This window comes from Mustelus asterias, chromosome 1 (assembly GCF_964213995.1).
Source record: "Mustelus asterias chromosome 1, sMusAst1.hap1.1, whole genome shotgun sequence".
Lineage (NCBI taxonomy): Eukaryota > Metazoa > Chordata > Chondrichthyes > Carcharhiniformes > Triakidae > Mustelus > Mustelus asterias.
Genome location: NC_135801.1, coordinates 111,724,574 through 111,740,749, shown reverse-complemented (window position 1 = coordinate 111,740,749; position 16,176 = coordinate 111,724,574). Strand labels below are relative to the sequence as shown.

Below are 16,176 nucleotides of genomic sequence, written 5' to 3'. Positions count from 1 at the left end.
ATGACACTAAAGTCAGTGGAGTTGTAGACAGTGCGGAGGGAAGTGGCAGGTTACAGAGGGACATAGATAAGCTGCAGAGCTGGGCTGAGAGGTGGCAAATGGAGTTTAATGCGGAAAAGTGTGAGGTGATTCACTTTGGAAGGAGTAACAGGAATACAGAGTACTGGGCTAATGGTAAGATACTTGGTAGTGTGGATGAACAGAGGGATTTGGGTGTCCATGTGCATAGATCCCTGAAAGTTGGCACCCAGGTTGATAGGGTTGTTAAGAAGGCGTATGGTGTGTTAGCTTTTATTGGCAGAGGGATTGAGTTTCGGAGCCATGAGGTCATACTGCAACTGTACAAAACTCTGGTGCGGCCGCACTTGGAGTATTGTGTAGAGTTCTGGTCGCCGCATTATAGGAAAGATGTGGAAGTGTTGGAAAGGGTGCAGAGGAGATTTACCAGGATGTTGCCTGGTATGGTGGGAAGGTCTTATGAGGAAAGGCTGATGGACTTGAGGTTGTTTTCGTTAGAGAGAAGAAGGTTAAGAGGTGACTTAATAGAGGCATACAAGATGATCAGAGGATTAGATAGTGAGAGCCTTTTTCCTCGGATGGTGATGGCTAACACGAGGGGACATAGCTTTAAATTGAGGGGTGAGAGGTATAGAACGGATGTTAGAGGTAGGTTCTTTACTCAAGAGAGTAGTAAGGGCACGGAATGCCCTGCCTGCAGCAGTACTGGACTTGTCAACATTAAGAGCATTCAAATGGTTATTGGATAAACATTTGGCTGATGTTGGAATAGTGTAGATTAGAGGGGCTTTAGATTGGTTTCACTGGTCGGCGCAACATCGAGGGCCGAAGGGCCTGTACTGCGCTGTAATGTTCTATGTCTCTTGAAAGAATAAAGAGAACAAAACCTTTGGAGAAAGTTATTCACATAAAATAGATAGAGATGTTGCAGACATGCTGTTCAGTACCCGAGTTTTAAAGTAATAATTGTATTTTTCTAAGTTTCTCTCGGTCCTCGTGTGACAGGAAAATACACAAAATCTCTTTGCTAAGATAGGTCGATAAGTGTATAGAAACATAGAAACCAAAAATAAGAGGAGTAGATCATTTAGCCCTTCAAGCCTGCTCCGCCATTCAATATGATCCTGCGGATCTTCTATCTCAATGCCATACTCCTGTGCTCATCACTCAAATGCAGTGGCATTTCTGTTTATATTTTCCATCCCTTAAGTTTTAAAGTACTTCATACACGAATTGAAATAATGCTAGCCCAATTTACAAACTTAGTGCTTAAATTCTGAGAGATATTGGTAGATTAAATTAGTAGCAGTTTACTTGCCTTTTTAATCACAACCGTACAAACATTTTTTAAATGCAATTCACAGTACAGGTCAAGTATCCTTTATCCATAAATCCAAAAACTGCACTTTTTTTGACCTTCAGCACAATAAGTCCCTGACCCAAGCCAACGTAAATCTTGCTGACACCGCACCCAACCTTTAGCACAGGAAATCCCTGACTCACGCAGACACGAACCTTGCCAGTTGCATTGTCAGCAAGATTTACGTTGGCTTGGGTCAGGGGCTTATTGTGCATTGGAAGTGCCTGACCTGAGCTGACACAATCAAAACCAACCTTGCTAACTGCATCTGACCTTTATAACGGGAAGTCTAGTTGTTTGCACATTGACGTTGTGAACCTTCTCCTACAAGCAGAATGGCAGATGGGGCCAGGGGTGGGAATTTATTATAGATATCCTGTATTTATTATTCAGTGATACATCTTACTTTTCCTGCCATTTTAGACTATAGCTCGCCGAGGCTTAGGCTATTGTAGTTTAAGTCGACCTAGTCCTATATGGGATATCCAAAAACAAAAGTTATCTGAAATCTGAAAGACCATCATCCCCAATGATTTTGGATAATGAATACATGATTTGTAATAGCAAGGAATCCACTGACCTCACAGTAGGATGTGAAATGCAGTGATTAAATACCTGTTCAGAATTAATGATCATTTCTATACATGGCTAAAATTTACGTAGAAACAGTAAAATGGAAGCTTGCTTGTTTTAAAGAAAACAAGTAACTGATCTCTCTTGTGATGAAGACCCTGAGGAAATAAATACAATAGTGTCTCCCTTGTTCTGCAACCATGATTCTCATTTGTTACAACTACCGTACTTTCCCTTTTGCTTTCTTTGTTGTTCAGTTTCTTTTTCTCTCTTTACAGTTCATACCCATTTTTCTCTAAGCCTTAGGCTCTTATTCTAACTTTGTCCCTTTTCTCAACTGCAAATTTCCCGACTCTCTCCCATTGGCTTTCACACACTTTCTTGTGTCAGTGCAAGCAATTTCTATCCAACATCCTTAACTTTTTTAAAAAGTCTACAGTGTACAGTGAGGATAGGCAAAATGCATGGCTTGGGGGCATTAAAATCAGACAAGGAGCTGCTGATACACAGGTGGGTGACAGAAGAGGCCGGGGGTTGATGTGTGAGAAGGACCAGTATGCTAAAATTGGGAGGCAGCGGTTGGTAGAGCAGGAACACGTAGGAGTGGATGTGGAAGTTGAATGATATCTGGTGACACAATAACACTGAGGCAACAGGCCCTGGGACTATTCAATTGGAGGGAATACTGTGGAGTGGGGTCTTAGAGTACTAAGAAGGGGTTTTAAAGAGGAATTTGGAAGCAGTGATGTGGCAAATATTAAGTGGATTCGTTTGAAACTACTTGGTATAACGTGACTTCAAACAACATGTGGAAGTTTGGTGAAAAGTGGAAGTTTGGTGAAAAGAGGAAGTTTGGTGAGCAATTTTCACCCTGTAGGAATTAGTTTCTACTCTACTCCAGGGGAGGAAGTGAACTGTTGGTGAGTCTGGTGAATATCCAGTAAGTGGTCAAGGTCTATTTTCCAAAGGCTTAATGTAGTACTAGAATTTGTGATAAGTTTAATAAATACCTAAAATGAAAATAACTAATTGAACAAAATAATTAAGTAATTAATTAAAGCTTGACGGATGATGCATCAAAGCTGCAGCATGTGGTGGCTCATGGATACCAGGATTAGACCATAAGATATAGTTAAAGAATTAGGCCAATCGGCCCATCGAGTCTGCTCCACCATTCAATAGTGGCTGATAAGTTTCTCAACTCCATTCTCCTGCCTTTTCCCCGTAACCTTTGATCCCTTTATCAATCAAGAACTTATCTGTCTCTGTCTTAAATGCACTCAATGACATGGTCTACACAGCCTTCTGTGGCAATGAATTCCATGGATTCACCACCCTCTGGCTGAAGAAATTCCTTCTCATCTCAGTTATCTAAGGCAAGCATGTCTGCAGAATCATTGAGCAGGAGGCCGAGTTGCAGATACTGCGACACATCGAGGAGGGTGATAGTTACCTTGATGTTCTGTTTCAGGCAGTCACACTCCTGAGGATAGGATCTTCTGGTTTGGGAAGTGGTCAGGGATAGAAGGGTGTGACTGCAGCTGAGGCAGGCAAGGGGACCCAGAGGGCAGGATTATCAGCATCTGCAATTGTGCCACAGGTCGGAGGTTCTTTCAGCTTGCTTGAATGAGAATGGGAACAGCAGGGTTGATGAGCTGACTAACCATGGCACTGTGGTAGGGGATGCCATTCAAGTGGGAGGAGCTCATAAGAATGTAGTAGTAGGGGACAATATAGTGAGGGGGATTGACATTGTTCTCCATAGCAAAGAGCGAAAGTCCAGATGGCTATGTTGCTTGCCTGGTGCCAGGGTTCCAAACATCTGCTCAGGAGAGAAACTTGCAGTGGGAGAGAGATGATCCAGAGGTTGTGATCTATATCGGTACCAATGGCATAGGCAAGACGAGGAAGAAGGTTCTGCATAGTCAGTATGAGAAACCAGACTTGAAATTGAGAATTTCAAAGGTCATAATCTCTGAACCATGTGCAAATTGGCATAGGACAAATATAATTAGAGAAGTGAATGCGTGGATGAAAGACTGGTGTGGGAAAAGTAGGTTCCAGTTCGTGGGGCACTGGCACCAGTACTGGGGAAAGTGGGATGGTCTACACCTGAACCATGCTGGGAGCTCGAGACTAAATAGTGGAGGCAAGGGATCAAATTTGGGAAGATGTAGGTACACCAAAGAAGAGACAAGGCAAGAGAGATAGATACTAATATGGTAAATGATAAATAGACCGTGATGTGAAGGGACAGAAAGTACAAATCTAAGAGTAAATCAGAGAAGGCTGGATGCTACAAAAATAATAAAAGGCTAGAACTTTTAAGACTCCAGATCTGAATGTACCTAGCATTTGAAACAAAACAGATGAACTGATAATGCAAATAGAAATTTATAATAAAGACCTGAATATTGAAGGGTATGTGACATTTAGCAAGGACAGGAAATTAAGAAGAGAGGTCTGGCTCTGTTAATTAGTGATGGCATTAGCACATTAGAAAAAGGGTGACCTAATTTCAGGAAACCAGGATGTTGAAGCACTTTGGGTTGAGATGAGAAATTATAAAGTCAAGAAGTCACTTTGGGAGTGGTGTACAAGCACCCTAATTTTAACTACATGGTAGGACAGTGTATAAAAGAGATAATGGAAGCTCATCCGAAAAGTACTGCAATAATTGTATAGCACTTTTCTGTTCTTGTATTGTAAGTGTTGTCTCGAAGTATGTTCCAATTCACTTCTGCACTCTGTAGAATGTTGGACAGTGCCTGTTTAATTGACTTGAGAAACTGTCAATTATATCTGGGTAGGCAGTATTGTTTGACATTACTACAAAAATATAAAGGCAACAGGCCCACCAGCATTCTGGCTCAACACATTAAACCCGAATCCCAGTGTGGTTTCAGAACAGGAAGACCTATAATCAACATGAAATTTTCATTCTTCATAATTTCAAAATTTGTTGATGATACAAAACTTGGAAGCATTGAACAGTGAGGAGGACACTGTAGAATTTCAAAAGGATACAAACAAGTTGGCAGAATGGGCAGGCAAGTGGCAGATAGGATATCTGGCATCCTTTGTTGATCTGGCCGACATGTGACTCCAGATCAACAATGGAGTTCAAGGGCAATGGGGATGGACAACAAACACTGGCCTGGCAACACTACCCACATTCCAGGAAAGAGAAAAATAGAACATGGAGAAAGTATAAAGTGTACAATTCTAAAAGGAATTTAAGAGCAGAGAGATTGGAGTGCATATGTGCCTAAGTCATTGGAGGTGGCAGGACAGATAGTTTGAAGAAGTTGGGAAGTTTTCTCTTGGAGAAGAGAAGGCTGAAAGGAAATTTGATAGAGGTAATCAAAATCATGAGTGGAGAGGGTAGACAGGGAGAAACTGTTCCCACTTGGGATAAGATCAAGAACGAGAGGGCACAAATTCAAAGTCACCAGTAAATAAAGCAAAAATGACATGAGAAAAAACTTCTTACACACAGCAAGCAGTTAAGATCTGGAATGCACTGCCCGAGAGTGTGGTGAAGGCAGGTTCAATTGAATAATTGAAAAGGGAATTAGACATTTATCTGAAAAGAAAAGTGTAGGATTATGGGGAGAAGCTGGGAGAATGGCATTCAGTGAACTGCTCTTTAGGTGAGGCAATACATACACGATAAACAAATGGCTTCTTTCTGCGCTGTACTAATTCAGTACTTCTGTGATTCTCAATCCAGCAACTGCAAGAGAAATGCCACAAACAAAGGAGACCACTATATATTCCCTTGAGTGATCTCAGCAAGGCATTCGACCACCTGAGCAGAGGCAACCTATTTAAGTTGCTGGAGAAAATGAAGCTGCTGAATATGATCTTCTTCCATGATAACAGGATGACTAAGGTCAGCTCTGTAAGAAGTTTAACAACACCAGGTTAAAGTCCAACTTAAAGTCCAAGGTTGGACTTTAACCTGGTGTTGTTAAACTTCTTACTGTGTTTACCCCAGTCCAACGCCGGCATCTCCACATCATAAGGTCAGCTCTGACAGGACAACATTGGAACCCTTTTGAGCCTGCAGTGGGGCCAAATGAGATTGTGTTCTGAAATCAACATTCTGTCATATGGCTTCATGACATGGCTTCAGGGCAGTTTTTGCAGATGCACCATAGAAAGCGTCCTTTCTGGATGTATCACAGCTTGGTATGGTTCCTGCTCTGATCAAGACTGCAAGAAACAACAAAGGATTGGGAACGTAGCCCAGTCCATCACGCTAATCAGTCTCCCATCCATTGATTCCGCCTATACTTCCCACTGCCTTAGAAAAGCAGCCAGCATAATCAAGGACCCTACGCACCCTGGATATACTCGCTTCCACCTTTTCCCGTTGGGGAAAAGACATAAAAGTCTGAGGTCACATAACAACTGACTCAATAACAGCTTCTTCCCTGCGGCCATCAGACTTTTGAATGGACCTACCTTATATTAAGTTAATTTTTCTCGACATCCTAGCTATGACTGTAATACTACATTCTGCACCCTCTCCTTCCCTTCTCTATGTAGTCTATGCACAGTATGTTTTGTCTGTATAGCATGCAAGAAGCAATAATTTTCATTGTATACTAATACATGTGACAATAATAAATCAAATCAAAAATCATGCCATCCACAGAGGGTGTCTACTTGCATACCAGGACTGATGGAAAGCTGTTCAGCCTATTGCGCCTGAGAACCAAGATAAAAGTACGCTAAGTCCTCATCAAAGAGTGGCTCTAAACTGACAATGCCACAGTCGCACTCCATACTGAGGAACACCTGCTGTGGAAAATGGACAGACTCTCATAAAAAGGGGTTGATTTGACCATCAGCATCAGCAAAATAAATGTCATGGTCCAAGATGTTGCCAATCAGTCACCTGTAAGCAGTGACAGCATGATGCTGGAGGTTGATAGCTTCGCATATCTAAGCTCCACAATCACCAACAATCAGTCACCTGATGTTGAAACTAACATAACAGTTGCAGTTTTTGGGATGCTTATGTCCAAGCTGAGTACGAGTGTGTGGAACAACCACAACCTGACTGAAAACACTAAACCACAGGTCTTCCAAGCCTGCACTCTCAGCACACCCCTCTGTAGTAGCAAGACCTGGACAAGATATGCCAGGCAGGAGAAAAGACTGAACAATTTCCACCTTCACTGTCTTGGATGCATCATCAGCATTTCTTAGCAATATAAGGTCATCAACCCAGAGATCTTGGGTTGGAGAATGCTCATTCCATTAGCATACTCTCATTGCTAAGGCAACAACATCAGCACTAACTTAGACAATGGCCAAATGCTAATACTTCCAAGAAAAGGACATCTGCAAGGAAGGCAAGAAGATCATAGAGATTGACAGTCAGTCGCTGATGGTGTCCTAAAGCTGACTGTTTGGAGAAGTATTGGAAGAGACAAGCAGAAATGAAAGGTTCAGCTGGCTGAGAAAAGGGTCCAAATAAAACAGAGGCCAGGGAAACTTGCACCTTCCCAGATCAGTGTTGTCCCCTGCAACAAATGCAGCAGAGATTGTAACACTGGAGTAGGGAGGGGGAGTGAGAAAGAGAGAGGGTCACAGCTCTTTAAAGTACCAGGTGAACAATTCCAGGGAATTCCAGGGTACATTCCAGGGAATTTCCATTAGTTCATGCCTGCCACAGTCGTTTTAGAATAAGAAATTGCATTTTGGCATTGCATCTTAAAAATATTTGCAAAGTTTTAGGACAGTGCAAAGCCAACAGGAGATGGGGTCTACCATGCTCCCCAAGAAGTTGAATGTGTTTTTGTCCCCCTTGGCGAAATGCAAAGTGTATATTGTAGCCTGGAGGTCACCATTGTTTTTCGAGGGTTTTTTTTAAACAAATCCATGCAGAAAAATTAAAACAAGAAAAAACATTCTTGAAATAACACCAAGAACCTTCACTCTGGAAATATTTTATGAGCACTGCAGAGTTCTCACTAAATCCATGTTTATGCTTTATTTAAATGTCTGAAGATAGCATAGATTTACACAAACTTCAGCCAGACCTTCAGTGAGGGAATCTAATATCGATGCAGCTGCTATATATTTCATTTTCAAAGCTAGTACAGTACATTGTGATTGCATTGAATCCCCCCAAGGCTATGGAACAAAAAAAATCAAACAAACTATAAGAATAATCCAAAGGAGACCAAGTCAATTGATTGCACTGGCTCATTGCCAAATGACTGCTGAGGTTGCAGACAGGGTTTTAATTTTACCAGTATACATGACTTCAAACTGAATCACAGCATTACAAAAAATAAAAACACAAATCAAATACCTAGTAATAAGAATTGTACAATATGGAAAGTGGAAGTCATTCATGATAATTGAGGCAAGTTCAAGGAAACAGTTCATTTCAAACTATTCAAGGCCAGGAACCCATGAAGAACAGTAAATTTCCAATTTTAACAAACTTAGGATCAAACTCCTTTCTTAGCTATAGATAGGATCCCTCAGATGAAAGGAATTGTAAAGATAAATAAACCAACTCTTTAAAAAATAAAATCAATGCATTGGAAAGCTGTGATTTCTAAAAAGACATGCATTTTCATAGCACCTTCCAATATACGCCAATGGCAGGCAGTGAGGCTGACAGGGATTTCTGGTCAACCATGGAAGAAAATTGGAGCTTCTGCCATCCCTGTCCACAGCTCTGGCTCCAACATGGATTCACAAGTCTCCTTGTGGGGGTCAGTTGGCTGGCTGCCCAGTGTGGATCAGATTGATACCAAGTGCTACCCCCATTCTGGTCAGGGGTGGATTCAGGACCTGCTTCTTTGTCCTACTGTTGTGGAGGTCATGGCACTGACCTCCAGGCAGAGAACTCAGGACCACCAAGTGATATCTAAAGAATAAAAAAACTCAAGAGAAACACCTCACAATCTGCCAATCAAAACATAACTAGGAGCAGGCGTAGGCCATCTGGCCCCTTGAGCCTGCTCCGCCATTCAGTAAGATCATGGTTGATCTTTTCGTGGACTCAGCTCCACTTACCAGCCCGCTTACTATAACTCTTAATTCCTTGCTGTTCAAAAATCTATCTTTGCCTTAAAAATATTCAATGAGGTAGCCCCAACTGCTTCACTGGGCAAGAAATTCCACAGCCTTTGGGTGAAGAAGTTCCTCCTCAACTCAGTCCTAAATCTGCTCCCTCTTATTTTGAGGCTATGATTACTAGTTCTAGTTTCATCCGCCAGTAGAAATGACCTCCCTGCTTCTATCTCATCTATTCTATTCATAATTTGAAATGTTTCTATAAAATCCCCCCTCATTTTTCTAAATTCTAGAGAGTATAGTCCCAGTCTGTTCAGTCTCCCCTCATAAGCCAACCCTCTCAACCCCGGAATCAACCTAGTGAATCTCTTCTGTACCCCCTCCAGAGCCAGTATATCCTTTCTCAAGGAGACCAAAACTGTACACAGTACTCCAGGTGTGGCCTCACCAGCACCTTATACAGCTGCAACATAACCCCTCTGTTTTTAAATTCCATCCCTCTGGCAATGAAGGACAACATTCCATTTGCCTTCTTAATTACCGCCTGCACCTGCTAAACTAACTTTTTGAGATTCATGTACAAGGACACCCAGGTCCTTCTGCACAACAGATGCTGCAATTTTTTACCGTTTAAATAATAGTCCATTTTGCTGTTATTCCTACCAAAATGGATGACCTCATATTTACCAATACTGTACTCCATCTGCCAGACCCTTGCCCACTTACTTAAACTATCGATCCTTTGTAGACTTTGTGTCCTCTGTACACTTTGCTCTACCACTCATCTTAGCGTCATCTCCGAACTTTGACACACTTCAGTTGGTCTCCAACTCAGCTATATAAATTGTAAACAATTGTGGTCCCAACACTGATCTCTGAGGCACACCACTAGTCACTGATCACCAACCAGAAAAACACCCATTTACCCCCACTTTGTTTACTGTTAGTTAACCAATCCTCTATCCATGCTAATACATTACCCGTAATGCTGTGCACCTTTATCTTATGCAGCAGCCTTTTGTGGGGCACCTTGTTGAATGCCTTCTGGAAATCCAGAGACACCATATCCATCGATTCCCCATTTTTCACTGCGCTCATTATGTCCTCAAATTAGCTAAATTAGTTAAACATGGCCTGCCTTTCAAGGAGCCATTTGGAAAATAAATAAATGCAATGTCAAAACTTTAAAATTCATCCTTGATTCCAAATTCTTTCATGCCCTCACCCTGCTTATCGCTGTAATCTCTCTGCCAGTCTCAAAACCCTTCAAGATATCTGTGCTCATTTAATCTTAGCCTCTTATGCATCCCCAATTTCAAATGCTTCATCATTGATGTCCATGTCTTCAGCAATTTAAGCCATAAGCTCCGAAATTCCCTTCTTAAACTTCTGTCTCCAAGGTGCTCATTAAAATCTACCTTTTGGACCTAGCAGAGTTAACGTTTCAAATCTGATTGACCCTAGTCACAGGGACTCAAAATATTCACTTTGTCTCTCTCTCCAGATGCTGCCAGACAAGCTGAGTTTTACCAGCAAATTTTGTTTGTATTTCAGATTTTCAACATCTGCAGCATTTTTTGGACCAAGCTTTTGGCCATCTGCTCTAATATTACCTTGTGGCTTGCTATCAAACTTTGCTTCATAATGCTTCTCTGAATAATTTATAAATTCCAGAAGCTGTAGTAGAAATAACTTGTGTAATCCAGCAGATGGTGCAATATAACAAGAACAAAAATTATCCTCACTGCTGAATGCAAGGCTTTACATTTAGAAATTAAAAAGTATATGACTCGTTTAAGAAAGAGCCATGCCAGGAAGCAATGAAGTAGGAATAATAAGCCGTTATTAATAACTAATATGCAAAACCCATAGAAATGACAAAGTGATAATGAAAAATACAATTTGGAATGCGACAGTAGATAATTGGAAAATGCAATCTTCTAATCATTCAGCATCAAATAATATTTTTTCTATTACTCTTTTGTGGAATGTGAACGTCACTGGCAAGGCCAGCATTCGTTGCTCACTCTAACTGCCCTTGAACCACTACAGTCTATCTGGTTTGGTACACCCACAGTTCCAAGAGTTTGAGGGAGCAACGGGGAGGGAATAGCAATATAGTTCCAAGTCAGGATGTTCTGACTCTTGGAGGGAACTTGGAGATGGTGTTCCTATGCATCTGCTGCCCTTATGCTTTTAAGTGGTAAATTTCACGGGTCTGGAAGATGGTATTGAAGGAAACTAGCTGAGTTGTTGCAATGCATCTTGTAGATGGTACACACTGCTGCCACTGTTTATTTGGCATGGAGGAAGTGAATAATTAACCTGGTGGATAGGGAGCCAATCATGCAGGCTGCTTTGTCCTGGATGGTGTTGCGCTCCAACACATTCTCCAGCAGTGCATTCCAGGCCTTCACCACTTACTGTGTGAAGATTTTTTTCTTGCATGTCACTTTTGCGTCTTTTGCCAAATACTTTACATCTGTGCCTGATATTTGTTGATCCTTTCACGAGTGGGAACAGTCCTCCGTATCTACCCTATCCAGACCTCTTATAATTTTAAATAGTACTAGCAAATCTCCTCTCACCTTCTCTTTCATTGCTTGCTGAAGTCCAGGTCTGAGGTGTTCAAGTCAGGTAACCCTGACCTACACAAGAAATCCAGATTATGATCTAAGGAGATCCATCAAAGATGCAAAAAGACAGTACCGGACCAAGCTAGAGTCCCAGGCTAGCCACACGGATGCCCACTGACTATGGCAAGGTCTGCAAGACATAACAGGCTGCAAGATGAAAGCATATAAAATCGCTGGCACAATGCTTCCCTCCCCGATGAGCTCAACGCATTCTATGCCTGTTTTGAACAAGAGGTCAGCAAGAGCACGCCTTTCACCCTGGAAGCCTTGGACAAACCTGTATGAGGTCGCCATCGCAGATGTCAGAGCAGCCTTCTCGAAAGTCAACCCACAGAAAGCAACTGGCTCGAATGGGATATCCGGACGAGCACTCAGATCCTGCACGGACCAGCTCGCAGGGGTATCCACAGACATCTTCAACCTCTCTTTGCACCAATCTGAAGTCCCTATCTGCTTCGAGAAGATGACCATCATCCCAGTGGCTCTGACATCCATCATTATAAAGTGCCTCAACGCGTTAGTGATGGCATGAATCAATTCCAGCCTCCCAGATTGCCTGGATCCACTACAGTTCACCTATCGCCACAACAGGTCCACAGCAGATGCCATCTCCCTGGCCCTACACTCAACCCTGGAATACCTAGACAACAAAGACATGTATGTCAGACTCCTATTCATTGACTACAGCTCAGCCTTCAACACCATTATTCCTACAAAACTCATCTCCAAACTCCATGGCCTGGGGCTCGGCTCCTCCCTCTGCGATGGGATCCTGGACTTCCTAACCCATAGACCACAATCAGTAAGGATAGATAACAACACCTCCTCCACGATCATCCTCAACACCAGTGCCTCACAAGGCTGTGTCCTCAGCCCCTTACTGTACTCCTTATACACCTATGACTGTGTGGCAAAATTCCCCTGAATCTCGATTTTCAAGTTTACTGATGACACCACCGTAGTGGGTTGGATCTCAAACAATGATGAGGGAGTGTGCAGGAAAGAGGCAGAATCTGGTGAAACTGGTGAGACGACAACAATCTCTCCCTCAATGTCAACAAAACAAAGGAGATAGTTATTGGCTTCAGAAAGCATATTGGAGGACATGCCCCGTCTACACCAATAGGGATGAAGTGGAAATGATCGAGAGCTTCAGGTTTCTAGATCACCAACAACCTGTCCTGGTCCCTCCACGCCACGCTATAGTTAAGAAAGCCCACCAAAGCCTCTACTTTCTCAGGAGGCTAAGGAAATTTGGCATTTCTACTCAGACTTTCACCAAATTTTATAGGTGCACCATAGAAAGCATTCTTTCTGGATATATCACAGCTTGGTATGACTACTGCTCTGTCCAAGACCGCATAAAACTACAAAGGGTTGTGAACGAAGCCCAGTCCATCACGCAAACCAGCCTCCCATCCATTGACTCTGTCTACACTTCCCGCTGCTGCGGAAAAGCAGCCAGCATAATCCAGGACCCCACACACCCCAGACGTACTCTCTTTCACTTTCTTCCAATGGGAAAAAGATACAAAGTCTGAGGAGACATACCAACCAACTTAAGAACAGCTTCTTCCCTGCGGCCATCAGACTTCTAAATGGATCTACCTCATATTAAGTTGATCTTTCTCTATATCCTAGCTATGACTGTAATACTATATTCTGCACTCTCTCCTTTCCTTCCCTATGTACGGGATGCTTTGTATGTATAGCACACAAGAAACAATACTTTTCACTGTATACTAATACATGTGACAATAATAAAACAAATCTTCTCCAAGGAAAACATACATAGAAACATAAATAGAAAATAGAAGCAAGAGTAGGCCATTCCCTTCGAGCCTGCGCCACTATTCATTATGATCATGGCTGGTCAAATTCAATGCCCTGATCCCACCTTCCCCCCACCCCCCCATATCACTTAATCCCTTTAGCCCCAAGAGCTATATCAAATTACTCCTTGAATTCACACCACAACGTTTTGGCCTCTATTTTCTGTGGTAGTGAATTCCACAGAATCACCACTCTGTGTGAAGAAATTTCTCCTCACCTGGTTCTAAAAGGTTTACCCCATGAGCCCTAGTTCTGGACTCACTCCCCTATCATCGGCAACATTGTTTCTGAATCCTGTCTAATTTTGTTAGAATTTTATACATTTCAATGAGATCCCCTCTCAATCTTCTAAATGCCACTGAACATAATCCTAACTGACTTAGTCTCTCCTCATATAACAATCCAGGATCAGCCTGGTAAACTTTCACTGCTCTCCCTTTTTAGCAGTTTTAACTTTTTTACCAATATAAACTTTAACAGTTTTAACTTCTCCAATCTACCTTCATAACTAAAGTTCCTCATCTCTGGAACCATTCTCATGAATCTTTTCAGCACTCTCTCTATATACCTTCCTAAAGTGTAGTGTTCAGACTGGCTCCAAATTGTCCGCTGAAGCCGAAACAGTACCTTATGCAAATTCAACATAATCTCCTTGATCTTGTATATTATGCCCCTACAAATAAAGCATAGGATACCATATGCTTTAGTAACCACTCTCTCAACCTGCCCTGCCAACTTCAATGACTTATGCACATTTGTACCAGGTCCATTGGCTTCTTCAGCGCCTTCAGAATCATACCCTTTAGTTTGCATGGTCTCTGCACATTCTTCTTCTCAAAGTTAATCACTTCGCATTTGTCCACATGAAGTTCACCTGCTACCTGCCTGCCCACTCCACCAATGATTTATATTATTTTAAAAGTTCCATACTATCCTCCCCACAGTTGACAATGCTTCCAACTTTTGTATCATGTGCAAAGTTTGAAATTATGCCCTGCAAACCAAGATCTAGGTGATAACACACACAAGGAAAGGTAATGCTCCCAACACCGCCCCCTGAGGAACTCCAATACAAAACTTTCTAGAGCCAGAAAAAGGTTCATTAACGACTACTCTCTGTTTCCTGACACTCAGCCAATTTTGAATCCATGTTATTGCTGCTCCTTTCCATTGACTATAACTTTACTCACAAGTCTGTTGTGTGGCACAATATCAAATGTCTTTTGGGAGTCCATGGACATCACATCAACAGCATTACCCTCTTCAACCCTTTCTGGTACCTCTTCAAAAAAACTCCAGCAAATTAGTTGAACATGGTTTACCCTTAAGAAATGTAAATTGACCTTCCTTTATTAATCTGAATTTGTCCATGTGAATATTAACTTTGTCCCTGTTTCTCAAAGTTTCCCTACCACCAAGTTAAACTGAATGGTCTGCAGTTGCTGGGCTTATTTTCAAACCCTTTTTTGAACAAGGATGCTGTTTATAATTTTCCTGTCCCTTGGCACCACCCGAGTCTCAGAAAGACTGAAAAAAATAGGGTCAGATCCTCCATAAATTTCCTCTACCGCTTCCCTCAGTATCCTTGCATGCATTGCATCTGGTTCTGGTCCCTAATCGAATTTAAGTACACAGCCTATCCAAATCCTCTTCCTTATTAATTGTAAATCCTTCTAGAGTCTGAATTACCTTCTCTTTTACCAGGGCCTGGATAGCATCTTCTTCCTTGGTAAGTACAGATGCAAGGTATTGATGCATCTTTGATCCCTTTTGGCCTTAGTCCTCCATTTACTACCCTTTGACTAATTATATGCTGATGGCTACGACCATGCGAGGAGGGGTAAAAATTGACTCCCATAATTTACCACTCCAGGTCTGACTGTGACTTGTGAATTTAGCAAGGGCAATACTTTTCACTGTATCCCAATACATGACAATAATAATAAAAAATCAATGATGTGCTTTGCCAATACTGTAGGAGGCCCACTATGTATGAGTTCCTACAGTGTTATCTGCCGAGTGTCAGGGCTAAGGATATCACCTCAGGGCAGGAGAGGAACTTGGGAGTGGGAGGGGATAAATCCAGTTTTTGTGGTCCACACAGTACCAACACAGGTTGCACTAAGGAAAAGGTTCTGTCGAATAACTCTGAGCAGCTCGGGACTAAATTAAAATGCAAAACCACAAAATATTAATCTCCAGGTTACTACCCGAGTCTTGAACAAATGGGCATAGGATAAAGAAGATTAGAGAGCTGAATATGTAAACAAAGATTGGTGTAGGAGCAATGGAATTCAATTCATGGGGCACTGGCACCAATAAGAGGGAAAGAGGGAGCTGTACCACTGGGACAGCCTTAACCTGTAATGTGCTGGGAAAGCACACCAGTGAATTGTTTAACTAGGGACGAAGAGAGGGTTTAGACTAAATAATTATGGGGATAGGGTTTACATGAGGAGAGATTTGGAAAGTTAAACAGGAAGCTGAAGGAAAAAGAGTAATGATAGCCAATGTGTCAGGAAGGGACAGGATGTAAAAACATAAAAGGATGCACTGGCAAATTATACCAGACTAGGGAAAAATGGTAAAAAGACAGAATTATTTATTTGAATGCAGGCAGCATTTCTAAAAAGATGGATAACTTAATAGCACAAATAGCAAACATAAGTGTATTATGATAAACACTCCAGGGACATGGTCCCTGAGCCA

At 41.9% G+C, this 16,176-nt stretch overlaps 1 protein-coding gene across 3 annotated transcripts in view; it reads right to left on the bottom strand.

The window, feature by feature from the left end:
- Positions 1–16,176, bottom strand: part of atp10d (ATPase phospholipid transporting 10D) — a 209,861-nt gene that overhangs the window by 113,343 nt on the left and 80,342 nt on the right. Inside the window, exon 2 of one of the 3 annotated variants that reach the window (XM_078216997.1) lies at positions 11,587–11,764. The exons of the other annotated variants lie outside the window; for them this stretch is intronic. The gene's annotated coding sequence lies outside the window, so the exon portion shown is untranslated. The remainder of the gene's footprint in view (positions 1–11,586; positions 11,765–16,176) is intronic. 3 annotated transcript variants of the gene reach the window in all.